General features: G+C 42.3%; 1 protein-coding gene across 1 annotated transcript in view; it reads left to right on the top strand.

The window, feature by feature from the left end:
- The first annotated feature begins 7,852 nt into the window (after positions 1-7,852).
- The window catches only part of PIMREG (PICALM interacting mitotic regulator), an 80,385-nt gene continuing 66,894 nt past the window's right edge, over positions 7,853-21,343 (top strand). Inside the window, exons 1-2 of the mRNA XM_044994157.1 lie at positions 7,853-8,025; positions 18,892-18,974. The gene's annotated coding sequence lies outside the window, so the exon portion shown is untranslated. The remainder of the gene's footprint in view (positions 8,026-18,891; positions 18,975-21,343) is intronic.

The raw sequence follows: 21,343 nt of genomic DNA, 5'->3' as shown, positions 1-21,343 counted from the left end.
ACATCTTAAAGGCACTTTTACAAAACCAATACCTCAAATCTCACCCATTTACTGCATTAATTAATCTGGTGGAGTATGGGGAGCATTAGATAGCCTGCACATACATATCATGGTGTGCTGCAATCAAACATCATTTACAACAGAGTCTGGGAGAATCACTATTATTGAGTATTTGTATTATCGAAGCATCTAACAGCCCCAGACATGGACTGGGACCCTATTGGACTGCACCTAGCGCAAGCATGGAACAAAAAGACAGTCATACAGCACAAGAGGTTTTGCACCCTTCAGCTTCACTATAAGGGACGGTTGTAGTCAGGGCAGAGTTTGTCGCAGAAAAATGAGCTCATGAATTTCCTAAACAGAAAAAAAGTTGGAAGTCACAGAATCCACAACGCCAATGACAAACTCACTATTTATAAGGCCCGGGCTAATCCTAAAACGTAAATTGACCTAACTATACCATTCATGGGTGTGGAAAAAAAAATCACACCCCTTAGTTAAGCCAATCTATGCCTCAATGCAGACAGTGCTAGGTTGACAGTAGAATTCTGCTGCTGCAGCGGCATTTTAAGTGTAGACAAACCCTAGGGCAGTAAAGCATTCCCTGTGCATCAGTCTAATAGCTGGAATAAATAGTGCAATTACACACAACATTGTCATATACAGAGAATCTCAAAGCCAACTAGAAGATTTAGCCAAATGTCCCCCCCACATTTTAATGGGAAAATCTCAGCCATAGCCTAGTGGTTCTGATTGTGTGACTGGGACCTCAAAGGGACTCACCATCTATTTTCTGGGGTGGTTTTATATATAGACTATTATATGCCCCTCTTCTTCAGTAAGGTGCAAAGTAAGAGTCACTGGGCCAGGGATACCCCATTTGTCTGTGGCTGAAATACCAGCATGACACAGAACTCACTGAGTCCCTCAATAGGGTGCTGTATGTTCAGATTTTCAAAGAAGCAAGCAGCACTGCAGAGGAACAGGAGAGGGTGAAATCCTCCATGAGGCTAGCCCAGAGTCATCAGAGATCAACCGTACATTCCAGGAGGAGCATGAAAAGGACTATGCTAACAGCTAGCCAAAAATCTGTGTCTCCCCTGCACACTTGCATCTCAGGCCCTTGTTACAGCAAGCACCTTTTTGAATTGTGAAGGAGCTTGTTCCCGGTCAGACCGACAGGTCAGGTTACCTCCTTGAAACGCTGTTCCTCTTTTAAAACCCTATTCTCATGCCAGGCTAATAGGCTGCTATCTGGTAAACACTGTATCCCCACTGGGCCAACAGGCTGCTGCATCCTGAAAGCTCCTTCAAACCCTTTATTGCTTCCTGCTGGGATAATAGGCTGCCTCCCTATGACACTATTCTCCTTCAGGGTAGAAAAGGCTGTCTCTCTGGAACACTATGGCAATAGAGTTCTGGGCTTGAAGATGTTCACATCTGGAAGATGCTCTAGAGATGCTTATTTGTCAAGTATTGCTTCCCTGCTGGTCTAATAGGCTGCTTTCCTGTTGCGACCCTAAGCTGGAATGATACCTTGAGTGTTCTATATGCCGCATCCCCGCTGTGCTGATTGATTCCCAAGTCTGTCTTTACAAAGCACGATGAAGCCATAAAGCTTTATAATTACACCCTGGTATTTTCCAAATAGCACCTCTCAGTAGTCAAACTAAACTGCAATGAATGGTGAATAAACGACGCTGCTCAAATCATGTCAACTCTGGTTATGGGAAGAATTTAAATTTTCACCCTTGTGAAAAAACAATGTGCTGTTATGGGATTTTAATTTTTTTTTTTACATCTGTGTTTAGAGATAACCTAGTGTTTTGTGTCAAAATGTCACTCTCCACAAAAGGAGGATACAGTACAAATTAAATCCATCTGTCCCCTAGGAAATAAGTCACAGGCTATCTAGGTTAAGTTTGCCACTCACTGTTTTATGTTTTTCAACAATGTCATTGCTTTGTGAAATAGCCGGGACTGACAGCTTTCGAGCTGGTGTAAATTGGCATCGCTTTGTTGAAGTCAACAGACCTACCCACATTTACACTGAGAAATCAGCTCCAAAGTTCTCTATTTAGCCACCAGACTGTTAGAGCAGCCCACAGACTGCCCAGTGATAATCGACAGCCTGATGTGGAGGCACCACTTCTTGGCACTCGTACTGTGTCCACCACACCCATTTAATCTCTAGCTGTGCTATTGAGATTTCTAGCAAGGGTGATATTTACGATTTTGGATTTCTGTGATAAGGACAGCTGTCCATTGGGACTGAGACCTCTAACTCATTTCAGACAGGGCATTGACTAGCTATCAGATAGCATGCCTTTCCGTTGTGTTTCACCTGGGCTGGGATTGAACTCATAATTTAGAAAGGAAATGGTCTGTAGCCCTTAGTACTTCTCTGAGTCACCCAGTACATCATGCATGTTCCCCCCCCCACACACACACACACACTATCTCTCTCTGAATGTGTAGGATTCTCTGCTTCTTGTGAAAGACCAGAATACCTTCCCCAGTGGTATGCAGTGTTGTGTAGCCAGGTCGTTCCCTGGATATTAAAGAGACAAGGTGGGTGAGATAATATCTTTTATTGGACCAACTTCAGTTGCTGAGAGAGACAAGCTTTCGAGCTACACAGAGCTCTTCTTCAGGTTATTCAGGAATCGTTCCATGTGTAGACAAGCCCTGAGGCCTTAATCCTACAAGGAACTCCATGCAGATGGACCCCTGTGCACATGCAATTCTAGTGGCAGGATCTGTCCCTTAGCTATCTGGGGGCAAGGGATGTATTTTACACATTTGAAGCAGTTACACTATGCAGTTATTACTATTTAGGATAAATGTTATTCCTAGCTGATGTACTCTAAAAAGGCAGTCTGGGCCAGTAGATTGGGCACTGGCTGGAGAGTGAGATGACCTAGGATCTATTTCTGCTGAGTCAGGGGACTTGCTTGGGCCGATGTCTGAAAACTTGGTGAAAAAAAGAGAGGGAATGTTTCCAAGCTTGAGAACTTGTTTATGAAGTTTTTCCTGGAGCAAATTTCAACGGTTGAATTATAAGTCCCTTGAATGATTATAAGTGGCATCCCTGTGGCTGATTCTTAGTTTGCAGAACTTTGCTGAGCGCCTGTTATAGTAAATGTTCCATTTTTCAGTTACTCAAATATAGTATCCACTGAAGATCTTCTCTGCCTTGGTCTCGAATACCATGTTGCGCAGAATGATATTGTTAGTTAATGAAAGCCTCCTCGAAAGGTTTCTTTTAGCACATAAAAGCCTATTACCCATCAGGGCTTTATGATGCTATTCATGCACCTCTGAAAATCTGGGCATAAGTTCCCTCTCAGCAGCTAGTCAGTGTGTGGCAGGGAGGAGCACTGAAGTGAATCTTGCCCCAGTGGGTAGTAGGAAGACTCTGTTCGTTCACTTGAGGTAGTGCAAGGGTTGCAACTGTACCTAACTTCTCATGCCCTCTCTTCCTTTTCACAAACATTCAAGGGCCAGTTACAATCTGGCCCTAAATAGCCACACTGCTCAATTTAGCCATATTAGAAGGAGGAGAGGCTCAGTGACCCAGATCCTCAAAGATATTTAAGTACTTAACGTCCATTGATTTTAACTAACTTTGATTTCAGTGGGTGTAAGGCACCTAAGTACCACTGAGGATCTGGGCGAATCAGCCTGGCCAGGATTTGAACCTGCAGTCCAAAATTCTGTCCTGCCTTAAAAATGGGTGTACTCCTATTGAAGTGACTGGGATGGCACATGGAACTGACTCCTTTCAGTCTAGATATGTTAGGCAAGATGCTTTGATTACTAAGGCCTTGATCCTGCAAGCATTTGCATACTTACTTAACTTTAAACATATGACTGGTCATGCTCAAGCTGATGGAATAAGTCACTTGCTGAAATTCAAACATGAGCAACAGTGCTAGCAATAACAGAGCCAAAGACATTCTTTCCGTCAGCAAACTACAGTAGTTTATTTTATTATGAAACTGGCTGAGAAAACTCTCCTGTAAAAGGCAAGTGCATCTGTCTCTTTTAAAACCAACTCATAAAATTGCAATAGGTGTGCTGTTTCTCAGGTAACTAGTATGTAATGAGTGACATTTTTCTTGCATGCCATCCGTGGGACAATATTACAGCATGCATGGATGTTTCAAGCTTCACCTTATTCACGAAGAAATCGAATCATGTTAATTACCTTAATATTGTTTATGCATGGCAATAAAACAGGCCTGTTAAAGTGGAGCCATTAATCATCCAAGATAAATCAATAAATAATTATATATATTATACTGCTGTGCTCATAAACAAACAGTTTTCTCCAAATGTAGACGCACTGGAAACTACAATAACCACACACACACACAAAAAGAGCAAAACCAGCTATATAGTACAAACACTGCATTTGTTGGCCGTGTTAATGGTGGCATTTTCAAAAGTGCCTAAATGAGTTAGAAACTGATTTGTGCTCCTAACCCAGTAAGAGGTTTTTGAAAATCCCATTAAATCTATAATACCTTTTTTAAAAGAGCAGATGAGGTTATTTTTAAGAATGATCAGACATGAAGCACTGGTAGAATGATCATACCAGGCCAATGTTTTCATAGCAGCCTCTACATTTGGATGCTTCTGTTTTTAGATGCCTAATAGAGTTGGTCAAAAATATCCAATTTTATTTCCACTGAAAGTATTTGACAAACTAAATTTGTTCAATGTTTTACATGGAAAACTTCAACTTTTCATTGAAATGTTTTCATGAAACATTTTGATTGACAAAATGGCATTTTTCAACGGAAAAAAAAATTAGTAAAAAAATTGTAACCAATTCTAGTGCCTAGCTTTAGAAGCCTGAGGCAGGAATGTCAGAGGTGCTAAAATCCTAAAATGTGGGGCTTTGTTTTTGTGCGGATATAGGAGAGAATGGAAACTGGTGACCTACCACAGACAGAATAATCCTTCTATTGAGGTTGAGCTGCTAGAGGTGTAACTGAGCAATTTTCCTTTATACTCAGGAAAGACTGGGTTCATTTCATGCACTTACAGAGCTGCAAAATTTTCTGAGGTCAAGAATTCACAGGGCACTGGAAGAACTTATGGAAAAGCCACTGAATAAGTCAATTCCTTCACAAAAGACAAAGTGACACAGTATATCCAATCATTAGAGCAGGGGACTGGAAGTCTGGACTCCTAAGTTCTGCTCCCAACTCTGCCACTGATGCAGTGTGTGACCTGGGTCAAGTCATTTAACCTTCCCAGGCCCCACTTTGCTTTTATGTGGAACAGACAGAAGAATCATAGGACTGGAAGGGACCTTGAGAGGTCACCTAGTCCAGTCCTCTGCACTCATGGCAGGACTAAGTATTAGCTAGACTATCCCTGACAGGTGCTTGTCTAAATTACTAAAAATCACCAATGGTGGAGATTCCACAACCTCCCTATGCAATTTATTCCAGTGTTTAACTATCCTGACAATTAAGAAGTTTTTCCTATTATCCAACCTAAACCTCCCTTGCTATAATTTAAGCCCATTGCTATTTGTTTTTTCCTCAGAGGTTAACAAGAAAAAATTTTCTCACTTCTCTTTGTAACAACAAATGTACTTGAAAACTGTTGTCACATCCCCTCTCACTCTTCTCTTCTCCAGGTTAAACAAACCAATTTTTTTTCAATCTTCCCCCATACATCATGTTTTCTAGACCTGTAATCATTTTTGTTAGTCTTCTCTGGACTTTCTCCAATTTGTCTACATCTTAATTGAAATGTGGTGCCTGTAACTGGACACAATACTCCAGCTGAGGCCTAATCAGCATGGAGTAGAGCAGAAGAATTACTTCTCATGTCTTGTTTACAACACTCCTACTAATACATCCCAGAAGGATGTTTGCTTTTTTTGCAACAGTGTTACATTGGTGATTCATATTCAGCTTATGATCCACTAAGACCCCCCCGATCCCTTTCTGCAGCACTCCTTCCTAGGCAGTCATTTCCCATTTTGTATGTGTGCAACTGATTGTTCCTTCCTTAGTGGAGTACTTTGCATTTGTCCTTATTGAATTTCATCCTAGTCACTTCAGACCATTTCTCCAGTTTGTCCAGACCATTTTGAATTTTAATCCCATCCTCCAAGGCACTTGCAACAACTCCCAGCTTGATAACATCCACAAACTGTATACGTTTATCTCCCTCAGCAGGGTGATGCTAAATATAAGGGCCCCAAAGTCTTCCTGTTGGAGTGAATGGCAAAATCCACACTGAATAAAATGAGCAATAAAAAGGCATTAATTAAATAATATAGGTAATGAGTTTTGAGATTCTCAGATAAAACATACACAGTCATTATTAGAAGAAAGTGGAAACATTGAACCATCAGCTCACCGCAGCAGTTCTTTACACTTTGAAGGCACAATATAATCAAAGACAGAGGATAATTAATGTGCAGACAATCAGACACAGCAAGAGAAGCTGCAACATTGAACATATTCAAACCAAGAGCCAAGCATTTAAAGGGAAAGCACAGCACAGGCTCCAATAAGAGATAATTGGATGGTCCTGGATATGGTTCAGAGGCTCCCTGTATTCTGAAATGTTGCTGTAACTAGGATGGGCATGTTTAGATTACTGATTCCCCCAGAAGAGGAGTATACTCTGTGGCTGCTAAGATGTCATGGAGAACTTGCAAGTTCTTTTGTCAGATGAGCTAAGAGTCATTATTGATGTTTGCTAATTTCAGGGGCAAAAGGGAAGGGTTAAATCATCTTCTCTTGCTTTAACTCTAACTAGCCATGTCTCTTTAGCACCTAATTTTCCAGGCCTACATGTAATGACAGAGTTAAGAAGATAACAGGACCAATTCTCTGTTGCATTGCAGTCCATTTACACTGCTCAAGTAGTAGCCAGTAAGAAGTGGAATCTGAGCCTGCGGAACATCCCCTGCAGAAGAAAACTCCCCTGCCTTCAGAAAACTGCCAGAGTAGTTCTATGCCATCCCTACTCCAAACACCTGCTGTAGGAAGGATCTTGGGGCATTGCCTATTAGGCTACAGCTATTCTCTATCTATCATCCATGGTGAAGCAGAGTGTAAGTTAGAGCAGCCCCCAAGCCATTTGCTGCAAGTTCTCAGCAGCTGGTCAGGCACCTCAAAACAGGGAATACAAAGGATCTTAAATTACCCCCCACCACATCCACCCTGTTCAGGTTTGGGAAAACACAGAATTGGGGCTCATGTATTCAGATACTAAAGTGAGGGCCCTATACGTCAAAGAACAAATTTTGACACATGATTTTTCACCAAGTGACCACTTGACTCTTTTTGAGAACCGGCTGTGAACTTCAATTTACCATATTATATCAAACAACTTTCCACTTAAACTCTTATCCCAGTGGGTTGTGTTCTGCACCTGTGAAAGAAGAGAGTCAGTGATGTGATGGGTCTTTTCCATCTCTAGTTCCTTGAATGCAAAACAATGGGAAAATGCCCAATAAAGGCTTGAAAGTAGGTTTGCTAGTGCAATCACAAAGGCTTCCTGCAAAAGGTCAGGGACATCTCCTGGACTCTCAAAAAGCCGAGTGCTGGAAACTATTTACAGAGCAGCAAAATTGCTATTTAAAAGGGAGCTGAAACCAGGGTATTTCATTTACCACAAAGACTTGTCTCAGTGGTGAATATAATGGAGTCGTGTTAATCCTCAATGGAGAGCATTTCTGTGACAATTAGTGAGGTTTGTGCTAGCAGGATCAGAGGGTAGGGCTTCATGGTCTCATTTCCCTACTAGTAAGTAATGAGACAGAGTGCAGAGCTGGGTCTGGCCCCTCCTCTCAGCATGAAGCACCATCCACCATGTTTAATGTCACTCACTCTCAGCTGCTATGCTCAGTGGCGTGTTAGGAGGGGGAATGTGGAGGTGGAGAGTCACTGAGGAAGAGGAAAGAAGCAAAGCAATAGCCAGCCAGCCAGCCAAGGCAGAAGTGGTACGTGATATAGTCATAAGCAAAGCAGCAAGAGGAGAAAGGTAAGCGGCCCCATCTCAGGGATTTAGTGAGGGTTGTGCCAGGGGTCACTCAATGATTGTCACATCCTGTGGGAAATGGGGTGTTGTCTTTGCTGCCTTACCCACAGTTGAGTCACAGAACCTTGCTGCTCATTTAAAGATTGGAGCTGCTATAAGATGAGTGCATAACTACTTGGAAAACTGCTCACAGAGAGTAGTGATCAGTGGCTTACAGTCAAGCTGTGAGGGCCCATAGAGTCAGGTCCCGCAGGGAATGGTCCTGGGTCCAGTTCTGTTCAATATTTTCATAAATGATTTAGATAAGGGCATAGAGAGATCACTTATAAAGTTTGCAGAGGATGCCAAGCTGGGAAGAGTAGCCAGTACTTTGGAGGATAGGATTAAAATTCAGAATGATTTGGATATACCAGAGAAATGGTCTGAAGTAAATAGAGTGAAATTTAATATGACAAATGCAAAGTACTTCACTTAGGAAGGAATGGTCAGTTGCACTCATACAAAATAGTCAGTCATTTCCCAGGAAGGAGTACTGCAGAAAGGGATCTGGGGGTCATAGTGGATCACAAGCTAAATATGAATCAACGATGTAACACTGTTGCAAAAAATGCAAACATAATTCTGGGATGTATTAGCAGGAGTTTCATGAGCAGAATTACCTCTCATGTCTTGCTTTACTCTGTGCTGATTAGGCCTCAGTGGAGTATTGTATCTAGTTCTGGGCACCACATTTCAGGAAGGACGTGGACAAATTGGAGAAAGTCCAGAGAAGAGCAACAAAAATGATTAAGGTCTAGAAAACATGACGTGGGGGAAGATTGCAAAAATTGGATTGGTTTGTCTGGAAAAGAAAAGACTGAGGGGAGACATGATAACAGTTTTCAAGTACGTAAAAGGTTGTTACAAAGAGGAGGGAGAAACTTTGTTCTTGTAAACCTCTGAAGATAAAACAAGAAGCAATGGGCTTAAATTGAAGCAAGGGAGGTTTTGGCTGGACATTAGGAAAAACTTCCTAACTGTCAGGGTGGTTAAGCATTGGAACAAATTGCCTAGGGTGGTTGTGGAATTGCCATCATAGCAGATTTTTAAAAACAGGTGAGACAAACACCTGTCAGGAATGGTCTAGTTATTATTTAGTGTTGCTTTGAGTGCAGGGGACTGTACTAGGTGAACTACTGAGGTCCCTTCCAGCCCTACACTTCTATGATTCTGTTGACTTCTTGGACGGAGTTTTGACTAATAGTTAGAGCAGGGGGGGCCAATTGCCACTGGTTTGTCATGTGACCTTGCATAAGACACTTAACCTCTCGGTTCTTCTCTTTTCCCTATCTGTAAAATGGGTATAATTGTCACTGAATAAATTGAAGTGACCAGATTTTCAAAGGGGAAAAACTGGGACAACTGCAATAAGAAAGGAAGGGGCAGGGAATTAAGGAGTTCAGGGGAGAGAACTGATACCAGGTTGTGGGGAGTCACTGGATGATTTGGGGGAAATGGGCAAGGGCAAAATTGTAGATGCTAAGCTCTATAATCATCACAATTGGGGCCAGCTTTTCCAAGAACTCAAGAGCTATTTAGGCACATGAATAAGTGGCCAAATTTTCAAAAGCGCTCAGCGTGTCAGATGCATGTTGGATGTTTGAAAATCTGGCCCTAAGTGTCATAGTGGGAGCTGCCTGGTGCTGAGCCCTTATGGAAAAACTGGCCCTTGTTTAGCTACCTAAATGGGAGCAAAGCTTTTCTTAAAAGGAAAAAAAATCTCAGTATAACCCCAGTTGCTCAATAATTATGACTCAGACCCCCTCCATCCCCCCAGTCAGGAGACTGGCTTAAAAATCATGATTTTTTTAAAAATAATAGATTTGATATTCTTTTTTTATTTGCCTTCTAATGTTGGAAGCTGTAGGGGTCACATTTTCAAGCTGTCATCTGCTACCATGAGGGTTAGAAACATAGCTTTATTTTTGTAAAAAAAAAAAAAAGTGAGTCTTGTATAATCACATGACTCCAGGAGCTGGGACTTTGAGGGAAAAACACCAACCATCACAATATTCTTGATTAAAAATGGCAAGAGCTGGCATCACTAGTCCTTAACGTCTTTTGGGGTTGTGTTTTTTTTTCTTCCCTGAGAATTCAGTGCATTGTCCATGATGCTACTCATCCTTTAGACAGGCAGTTACAGTCAAACACTAGCTTCTGAGCTCTTATAAATCATCCCTGCATTTTAGCCTTTTCTGTGTTCCAATCTCTTTGGAGACAGGAGTCTCCTTGTCACAAGTATGCATGCTCCTTTTTCCAAAGATGTTTCCAGGAGATTAATTCTTGTATGGGATTGAAAAAAAATTATAGAAATAATGTTCCTCTAATAAACCTACATAAAAATACACTTTTCATAGTGCGTGACAGTAATGATAATGATTTAAGCTCTTGTAGAAATCAGTGAATCTATCCCACTTCAAATGCCTCGGTACAAACAATATTTTCTTGGAGTAATATAATATATTGAATTGAAAAATTTAACTTCAATGTGATTGCACCAATAGACCAGTCATATTGCTCCAAACAGCCACTCTGAAGATGAGATTTTAAAGCATGGCTCATAAATATAGGAACAGAACAAAATAGCTTTTTTTATATAATTAAACAGTTAGCAGCTAAATTGCATTGTAATTGATTAGAAAATTGCTTTTTTAATGAGATGTAGTCACTAGGAAATGGTTTTTTCTTCAATATGCCCAATGTGCATTGGGTCATTTAAACAGCAAATTGCCTTACTGGCCTGCTATTTAGACATTCTGGATTCAACTCTCCGTAAGAAAAGAAGCACCTTACAGTACATGAGTCTCAGTGCTGAAGGCAAAATTCTCTCCTCCAATGCTCACAGAGGACCTCAACTCCCATCATTGTGATCTTTGTCTCCAAGTGAAGGCCATGGAAAATCTGTGCATGAAGGAAGAGCAGGTTATTGGAGGTGACCCATGTGGGAAATAAGTTTTACAATAATACTTCAAATCATTACAGGATATGTTCTCTGTTCTGGCCAACCTGTGAATTAGATGGGGTGGGGAGTTATGTGAATGACAGATTTTTTTCAGTTTGTTGGCAATTCTGAAAAACTGGAGGAAAAAATTCATTTGGGTCAAACCAAAAATGAAGCATTATGAAATATTCAATGAATAAAAAGTCAAAAAAATCATTGTAGGTCGAATGAACTGTCTTGTTCTGAACATTTTAAACATTTTATTTATTTATTTTTTAAAAAAGGGAAATATTGAAATGAAGTCATTTTGAATTGGAGAAAAAAACCCAAACAAAATATTTTTATTTTCTTGGAGTTTTTGTTTTGGTTTTTTTTAATGGAGGGGCTTAACATGGATGGGGTGGAGAGAAGTTGACTGAAATAAATTGATGAAACCAACCTGAATTTGCCAAACACTTTGCTATCACCGAAACTGCTTTCCCTCTCCTCACCTCCCAAAAAAACTGTTTGCACCAATTCTCCACAGGGCCCATAACCCAGTGTGGTCTGGCAGTGCCGTCTTTTCCCTATATAGATATGCTTCCTATATTGGGGGCCAAGAACATGGAAGCATAGAGTTGCTATGCTTGCTCTATGCCACCTATGGATTCTCCTTATATATGAGCTGCATAAAGCAGCCAGCTTGCAGGGAACAACCAGCGCCTACGTTTTAGGATAGCAATGCTACAGTGAATGGGACAATAACCGTAGATTTTTATTTATTTATTTTTTAATAAAGGGCAGGCTGTTGTATGGACGTGAAAGAGTTTTACCCTTAATGTAAGATCCAGAGGAGTGAATCCTAATCCACTGTGACGGGAGAATTTCCAAAGTTTTGAAGGCTCAGATTGATTCGAAGCTTAATTTAATTTCTTTGGTCTGAAATAAAGGCTGCAACTCTCATGCGAACAGACTGACTTGAAGTATTTCTGGTGCTTTCTGGTTCCGACTGGGGTGGAAGTTACTGAATTTACAAACTACCTCCCACAGCATCGGTAATTAACAAATAAGAATAATCACTAATAATGATAACAACAATAACAGTTTTAAATGGTGGAAATTTTCAAAGATGCTGGTACTGTTGGCCTAACTCTTCTCCCACAGAAGCCAGTGCTAAAACTTTCATTGACTTTTTAATGGGAGCAGTTTGGCCAATGCTCAGCACTGCTGAAAACTCCACCTTAAGAGATCCTGATTTATTGCAGGATTTCAGTGCTCATGTCCTGTCCCAGTAGAAAATAAGAAATGCAAAGACAAGAGATGAACAAAAGATCTTGAATTTTGATCTTAAAAAAAAAAGATTTATTTGGGTTTGGTCTACGTTTGGATCAGTTCCAACTGCAGACTGTAAAACGGGTTATTTCAACGTCTTGCCTTTATGCATCCCACTGTCCATTATCGGAGCATGACAGACCTCATACGTCAGTGCTCTCTACTATAAATGATCTCAATGAGGCAGGGGTGAAAGTAACTTAAAGGACTTACCGGAACGCCGGAGTCCTGAGCAGGGTGCGTGGTTGCAACTGGAAGAGGCAAGGCCTTTAAATTCCCTGGGCCCTTTAAGTCACCCCAGAGCGATCAGCTGCAGAGGTGGTTGGGAGCCCCAGGGCTCAGGGGCAATTTAAAGGGCTGGTTGCTGAGGGAGAGGTGCAGACAGGGCAGTGGATTTAAGGACTGTATGGGATGGTGTGGAAGACTTTGATAGTACCCCGGAAGGGGAGGACTGTTGTGACTTGCTTGGAGAGCTAAGCCATGAAGACAAGGCGCATCCACTTCCAATGAGCAGAAGGGGGGCTGCAGAATGAGATGCTGGGCCAGGGAAAAGTGAGACCAGGACATCAGGGTGGCAGAGCTTATGCCCTGATGAAGCCAGAAAGAGGCACTCTAGTTGTGAGTAGAGGTTCCTTTACACATACGACTCTTCTCAAAGAGTTAATAGTATCTGAACAGAAGTGTGGGAGAAAGTATTGTATTCCCCTTTACAGATTTGGTACCTTAGCCTTATGTCTAGTCTCTCAGATACTGCGGTGATTAATGTGGTGTAAAAAAATTAGAATAGAATAGGTACTTCATAGCAATTGTTTCCACAGCTTTCATAATTATCAAGAATTCAGTTCAACAGACATATGTATTGTCCCATTCTATGAAAAGCTGTGATTGAAAGTGTGTGGAAACCAAATAATCCTCTGAAAACTCTATAGTTTAAATGATTTTCAAAATCGTTTACTTCAGGAACAAAGGATTTTGATGAATCTTGATGATCAGGATTATGAAAAACAATGAATGTAGTGTGCGCTTAACTCCCATTTTTTTTGTTCAGTTTCCAAAACCTGTACTGATGCGACTTAGCTTTCAACATAAACAGTAGTGATTGCAATCAGTTGCTGCTACCATAGCAACAGGCAAAATTAAAGGGGCAAACTACAAAGCTAAAATTGCCTCAAGGTTGTAGATTCTAAGTGTATGGCAGTCCAGTGAGGTCCTGTAGATCTGCAAATCAGGTTTAGTTACAGTCATCAGGGTTATGTACTCTAAGTTCAGAAATCTACAAATATAATAGTGTTGGCTTTTACACTTCTGCAAGTCATCATGTCCTTCTCTCTGATTCTAAGGGCTTGAGTGGGTATTATTATTATTATTATTATTTATTATTATATTTATTTATTAACCTCAAGTGCAAAGTTTTGTGAGCTAGTGCACTCTTCTCCAGAGGTTTGAATTCTGAGTTCAGATAGCCAGCGATGACTTTTTGGTCCAGCTTGGTTCAAAGCAAAGACCCCATTTTAGGAAGGGGAGGTTGAGAGGGGAGCAGAAAGTTTCAAAAGCAACAGCAAAAGGAAGCATGCTTTCATGTCTGAATCTAAATAACCAGGGGTGGCTCCAGGCCCCAGCACGCCAAGCGCGTGCTTGGGGCGGCATGCCGCGGGGGGCGCTCTGCCGGTCGCCGGGAGGGCGGCAGGCGGCTCCGGTGGACCTCCCGCAGGCGTGCCTGCAGAGGGTCCGCTGGTCCCACGGCTTCGGTGGAGCATCCGCAGGCACGTCTGCAGGAGGTCCACCGGAGCCGCGGGACCGGCGACCGGCAGAGCGCCCCCCGCGGCGTGCCGCCGTGCTTGGGGCAGCGAAATTGCTAGAGCGGCCCCTGTAAATAACACTGGAAAACAAACATGGCCCTCTTATTTCATTCTGCTGTTACTTCTCCATCCTGTTTGCTGAATTCACTTCAGGCATTTTGGAGTTTAATCAAGGGAGTTGTAGCTCAGGCAGAGATTAGCAGGACTATAGGGCACTCGTTCACCACAAACCATCGGGGCCTTGTGAATTAGAACACAACTAACTGTCGCCCTAAGTGAAGACAGATAGTGATGAGACTGCTCTTCAAGAATGTGTTTGAGGCCTGGTTTAAAGGCAACTGACTTGTAGCTCAGCCACCTCGAATATCAGGACAATGCCCTGAGAGATGCTGAGCATCTATAACTCATGCTGCCATCAGTGGAATTACCGGTGCTCTGGATCAGGCCTGTATTCATTCTTGTATATGGCGAAATCATTTTGGGTCCCTTGCTACTAAAAGTCAGCTATTGCTATGAAATATAAAGCCCACAGTTTGAATTTACTGTATCCCCTATAAGTGAACCAGAGCTTTAAGTGACACACGCTCATAACTCAGCGCGGATTCAATCTTGCATTCCTTGTGCACCTAGAAAAGCCAGGGGAAGTTTTTGAGTGAGCAGAAGTAATGTGATGCATGAGAATGTCATAAAATAAAATCCAGCTGCACAATTTTTAGCAACAGTGAGGAGAAGCTCGTTCCTTCAAGATGCCCGAAGTAGGTCATATTTTAAGTAGCTGTACTTAAATCAATATTATATAAGAAATGCAAGATTTCAGTGGGAGTTCTGAGTGCACATGAAATGCAGGCTGCAATCCCTGATGTGCACAGCACCACAGTGGATGTTCATGGGTTGCAACCCATTGTGAATAATTCACTTTACATTTGCTTACCGATTGCAAGGAGCCCAGTTGATTTAGCTGTTTCAGCTCCTGCTTATTATGGGAAAGAACTGAGATGGGTTGGCTACCAAAGGTTGGGTGTGCAATCGTTTTTCATCAGTGTGTATTTGCCAGCTTGTGAAACTCAGCAGGCTGTTACAGTGTCCTGTGAGATGACATTGCTCGCAGATTAATGTCAGAAGTAATATGTCCCATGAGATAGTGGGGAGGTTGGAAGGGGTTACCGCAATTTTTAGCAACAGCAAGGAGAAGCTGGTTCCTACAAGATGGCCTAAATTTGGTCATATTTTAGGCAGTTGTAGTTAAATTAACTCAAAATAAGTAGTAATGAGCCTTGAAGATAAAACAGAAAATTACAAGATTTCTGCTTATTGATTTGTTAGGTTAAATTAATATATCATTGGTGCAAGGAATGTTTCTTACCATTTATTCTCTGCTCAGACTTGGCTAAGGATAGATATGAAATTACGTAAGTGGATTCAGATCCTCAGTTGGCATAAAGCAAGGTAGCCCTAATAAAATCAATGGAGCTACCCCAATTTACATCACACAGGGATGTTACTCTCATTTAGGCCAGATCTTGCCCATGATTCTTTTCCATCTTTATCATAGTGCATAGTACTGTAGCTTTAGATATGGATTTTTTTTTATTTCAGAGGGCCCAACTCCCATCATAAATGTTTTGCCATTGTATTTTGCTACCTTTATGCAAATTGGGACCACGATGGAAAAGAGCAAACATTTCAGTGACAAAGGCATCTTGGTCACTCAGATTAATATTGTTATGGCGTGGTTAGCCAATATTTGGGGTCTTGCATGTTGTTTCCATTAGGAGGAGAAAATGATGAGTCAGGAATTGCTTTGGTACAATCCTGTTTATTAACAATTAATGTACATAAAGTTCTGTTTACTTGAACCCAGTAAAAATTAATCAGCAGGAGACAGTTTCTTTGCTCAGTGTTCCAAGCCTGTTTCAGCTACCACTCTATCTAGAAGGCTTGCTCTTTAGGCTTTTTCATAGAGACACATTCAAAGTGCTTGTTCTGGCTGGCTGGTTGGCTTTTCTGCTGCTTTTCTGTCAGCTCCTCTGGGGTTTTTGCTGCTTCTCTCCACACAAATACAGCTCCACCAAAACAGTACCCGGGCCCCCTGCATTTCCATTCAGCCTGCCTCTCCCATTGACTTCAGCTTGAGTTGTGGGTACGTGGCACTTCAGTAATCAAGTCTTCTCTTTGTGTAGCACTTGCAGTATTATATGGGGCATAGATTTTTTTTTTTAAGTTATTGACCTCTGGTGAGTGGCAAGATATGGAAATTCTAAGGCCTGCTCTGTGCTAAAAGGAACAATTGTAAAAATGTACTTTTAAACGTCCTTTAATTAATTTAATTGGCAATTTCCCCATATCTGATATACTCCAGGGAAGAAATGAGGGCTAAAGGTTGAGCTGACCTGATCTAGTAGAGCTTCTGTTTTCACAGAAAGGCAAGGCACTTAGCTTTTTTTGCATCTATGTTATAGTCTATCCCCAATTAATTTTGTCATGCTTTGCCAGCTATCAAAGCTTAGTCAGTAGAGTCAAGAAATTGTAACTATGTCTACTTTCAGAAAATTGGCCTGTGAAACACATTGTGCTAAAGCTTAGTAGCCAAATCCTTTGATGGTGTAAATGGATCTGACATCACTGACTTCAGGGGAGTGCTATTCATTTATGCCAGCAGAACATTTGTCCTTCTCTGTCTTCGAGATTAAAAATTCCAAAAGCAAATTAAAGTGCTCATGGAAGGCTCTGGTTTGACAGCCCTGGAGACTGGTGTTCTCTGCTCATCTACAGGACAGGCACAGCCTGACAGAGCAGCAGCACAACCTCCCGCACGTTGGTCAAAAATGGTGTGAATCTGGAGTAACTCCACTAAAGTGAATAGACCTGTCCTGGTGTAAAAACTGAAATCAGAATCAGGGCCATTTCCCCTTCAATATTTCTTTACCTCATTCTGGAGAGACCACCTCTGAAAATGGGAGGGTAGTTGGCTCACTTTTAAAGATGCACATGTGAGTTAAGCACCCACCTCCCTTTGAACATGAATGGAAGTTGGGACCTAACTCTTAGGCTCCTTTGAAAATCTCAGTTTTAACCTTTGGCCTAGGACTCTAAATTGGCCTCAGCTTGTTGTGTCCCCCCAAGGAATTACCTAGGACCACCATGGTATTTCACGTACCCCTGTCACAGGGCACCCATTCCTAGGACACCTCCTCTTTGCTGCTGTAGGGACTAGCTCCTTCCAAGTCCAACACACCCTTCCTCTGCACCGCTCTCGTCATGGATCCTCCGACTCCCTGGGATTTTGCACACTTCCTCTTCATGACTCGGTTGTGCCCTCGGTTGTGTCTTCGCCTCCAGCCAGCTCGCCATGTGTTTTCCCCCTTCCAAGATATCAAAGTCTTTTCATCCACACTGTCTCAGGTAGTCTTCCCATTCGCTTCCCAGACTGGGCCACTTCCCCAGGGCCAGTGGGGCAACCTGGGCCTACCCTCTACTCAGGGTTCCAGCTCAGGAATCTTCTACTCATCAGCCGAGGTCTGCAACATCCCATCTAGCTCCTCAGCCTTTTCCTACTTTGATACTCTCAGGCTCCTTATATAACAATGGCTGCTTTCCTTTCCCCGAAGCTCACGAGGGATGGAGGGATTTCCTCCCTCCCAACAGGAACAAGCCCTCAAGCCTGTAGGCTAACTGAGACCACTCCTGCTCCATCACTCTTTGGCATAAACTCTTCCTTCAGGACCTGGAGCCCCAGGGTTTCCTCCTTTCCCTCTCCAATGCCTAGAGAGTGACTGTAGGCTTCCTCCCTGAAGCCTTTTTCTGCAGTCAACTTCCTGGCTTTATACTAGCCCGGCTTGTTTGTTCTCAGCTGGACTCCATCATCCATCAATGCTTGCTTAGACCACTTACTTCCCCTGAGAACTGGCCTGTCTGGTTAACTGACCCTTTCCAGGCTAATGTGGGGTGAACACCCCAATACAAACAAGCATCAAATAGTTACTATCAATTTTTAGGCATTACTGATTGAGGCCAGTTGAACCCATGACCTAGTGGTGAGATACTAAGAAATCCATTAACAAGCCTCTGAGCCATTCTTTCCTTCGTACATATATAATATTTTGTAATGAAAACATTCTGTCTGAAGTAGATGCAGTGAAGTGTTTCCTTGATCCATGCAAGGTCTTTTAGCTTTTAAATGATGCTGACAGAAGGGCAGAGTGTTCTGCTTCCTAAAACAACTCAAAATACCATTGAAAGTTAGAAGAAGAATGACATAATCCGAAATGAAACTTCAGAGCTTCCAACTTCAGCTCACCTCCTTTCACTAGCCCTTTGTTCCACTGACAATGGGGAGGAAAATAACGCTTCCTAAAGCTATTCCGCCCATGAGTGACAGCAGATGCAGCAACGTGCACAATTACAATATTCATAAGTAAATTTTCATGATAATTAACAAAGACAATTGTCTTCTTTTGTTCTGATTACCTACAGTTATGTTAAAAGTAGGGTTGCATAATTAATTTCCAAATGTAAGCTTCCTTAGAAATCCATAGAGGTTATTTCAGGGAGCTTTTTCAAGGGAGTCATCTCCATAATAAACATTACCTGTCACTTCTCAGCTTATAAATTAATTATTGGGGAAGCAAAAAGAAATGCCACTTGAGCAGAAAGTGAAAGATAAAACCATGGAATTGTTATTAACTAGAAAAATAAAAATCTACAGGAACGTGATGTGCTTCCTTGCCAATTTAGGGGATTTGTGTCTCTACAATTATATTTCTTTTCTTCTTTTTTTAGGTAAATTATTATAAGCTATTTAGATGTTTGGAAGTTCCTGCTGATCCTGACTTCAGGAGGAGAATGGGTAAAGAAGGAAACTGGTAAGATGTCCCAATACTTGTCCTGCTAACTTTTCTACGTGGTCAAATGTATCACAGAGTTTAACTGTATCTCCTGAAGAATGTGCTGCATATTAATGTGCCTAGTCCTTTCATAATTGAGAGTTACGCAAGGCACTCAGCTCCTTGAGGCAAGGAATGTCTTTTTGTTCTTTATAAAAGCAAAAGGGGGGCAGTGGGGGCAAAAAAACTAACTGGCTTCAAGACCAAGCTTGATGCATTTATGGAGGGGATGGTATAATGAGACTGCCTACAATGGCATGTAGCTGATCTGCAACTGCTAGTAGCAAATATCTCCACTGGCTGGTGATGGGACACTAGATGGGAGGAAGGAATCTGAGTTACTACAGAGAATTCTTTTCCAGGTGTCTTGCCCACATGCTCAGAGTCTAACTGATTGGCATATTTGGAGTTGGGAAGGAATTTATTCCAGGTCAGATTGACAGAGATCTTGGGGTGGGGGGCTTTCTCCTTCCTCTGCAGCATGGGGCACGGGGTCGCTTGCAGGTTTAAACTAGTATAAATGGTGGATCCTCTTGTAACTTGAAGTCTTTAAACCATAATTTGAGGACATTAGTAACTCAGCCAGAGGTTAGGGGTCTATCACAGGAGTGAGTGGGTGAGGTTCTGTGGCCTGCAATATGCAGAAGGTCAGACTAGATGATCATGATGGTCCCTTTTGACCTTAGAGTCTGAGTCTATGAGCACTTAGCACAATGGGGTCCTGGGAGGGCTCCTGGGTTCAGCTGCAGTACAAACAATAAATAATAAGAGCATAATAAATGGACAGAATTCAAAAGTCAAAATCCACATCCCTCAAACACTGCATATACCGTGCAAAACTTAAGGCTTATGGGTAAAATTTTCAAAAGCACCTTAATCCCATTTTCAAAAGGGGACCACTGAATTTCAGTGGGTGTTTAAGTGACTTTAGAAAATGTGACTTAGGGGCCATATTTACAAAGTTATTTGTGCCTAGTGGGATTTACAGAAGTGCCTACATGAGTTAGGTGCCTGTATCTCATTGACTTTCAATGGGAGTTAGGCACCTATCCTGCTTCTAAACCCACTAGATACCTATCAGCATCATTAGGCACCCAACCAAATATGGTTGAAAATCTGGGTGTTGGCTCCTAAATCACGTAAATACTTTTGAAAAAATTATCCTGAATCTTCTTTTCACTATGGCTGCTCTATACCATTCTGGCTGTGTAAAGGTGATGCTGAGGAGGACATGTCCAAGTGTAATTTTTGTCTACTTTAAAGCTCCTTTACACTGCCAGAGTAGCTTAAAGTGCCCTTAGGGTATATGAGATTCAGATCTATAGCGTTTATCTAAAGCTAATCTGAATTTTGAAGCTTCTTCCCAGTCCTTGCACCTGACCTTCCAACTGTTCTATGGTGGCATCAGCCCTTTGACCTTTCAGTAGCCCCCTGTAGTCCTGTCCTCCCCACCGCCCCCAACTTCCTCCATAAACCGGGTTCTTTATCTATAATTTAATACATTTCAGTAGGCCCCTGCTCCCTCCCCGTGACTATCAAACCAACCTATGTCAGGGTTCACACACTTTTTCAAGCTGCCACCCCCTTTGAGGCGGCCGAGGGATGGTGCTCCCAGGGGAAGAGAGACCCAGGGGGTTTGTTCTGCCCCCCTCCGGGAGGCGGGGGTTGGAGGCCCAGAGAAGGGATTTGCAGAGAGAACCCACCCTGAACTCAGCGGTGGCTTCTGCCACTCCTGTCCTGCAGAGCTGCCTGGGCTCGGCTTCCTGATCTGGGCATTGAGACCAGGCCACTGGTGCATGAGATCACGTTGCAGCACCTCTCGGGTTTGGCCTGGCCCCCCTCTTTTTCTCAACATCTTGTGACCCCTCCGGTACCCTTTTGCAACTGCCCTCGGAATCTATACCCACAGTTTGGGAAACACTGAGGGATTTCTATCCTTCCAATCGCCATTTTATCTAGGTGCTGAGTTCCCAAACGTAGACTGCTTTCCACCCCTTTTCAGGCGTGAAGAGAAGGGCTAGTAAATAAGGATCGGTTGGGCATCTCCCACAAGGTGAATTTTCTGTAGTCATAAGAGGATGAGCATCAATAAAACGCTAAGCCTTCCCCTCTTCTCTCTCAGTGGTTCACTCCAGCCACTCTACTCTTCCTGAATCTGGAGCTGCAGTTAACAAGCTGTGCGTGTTTCCCCCTTCGCTGCCTGTGTCCACTGTAGCAGCTTAGCTGCAATATTCTTCTGAATGCCAGCATTCCACTGGAATATCAGCACCGTGAAGGGGGCACCCCAGGGTCGTCTTTCACTCCGTCCCTATTCAGCAAAGCATTTAAGCATGTGACCAACTCAAAGC

Source organism: Mauremys mutica, chromosome 19 (assembly GCF_020497125.1).
Source record: "Mauremys mutica isolate MM-2020 ecotype Southern chromosome 19, ASM2049712v1, whole genome shotgun sequence".
NCBI lineage: Eukaryota > Metazoa > Chordata > Testudines > Geoemydidae > Mauremys > Mauremys mutica.
Note: the sequence above shows the minus strand (reverse complement) of the source record. Positions and strands in the feature narration are given on the sequence as shown.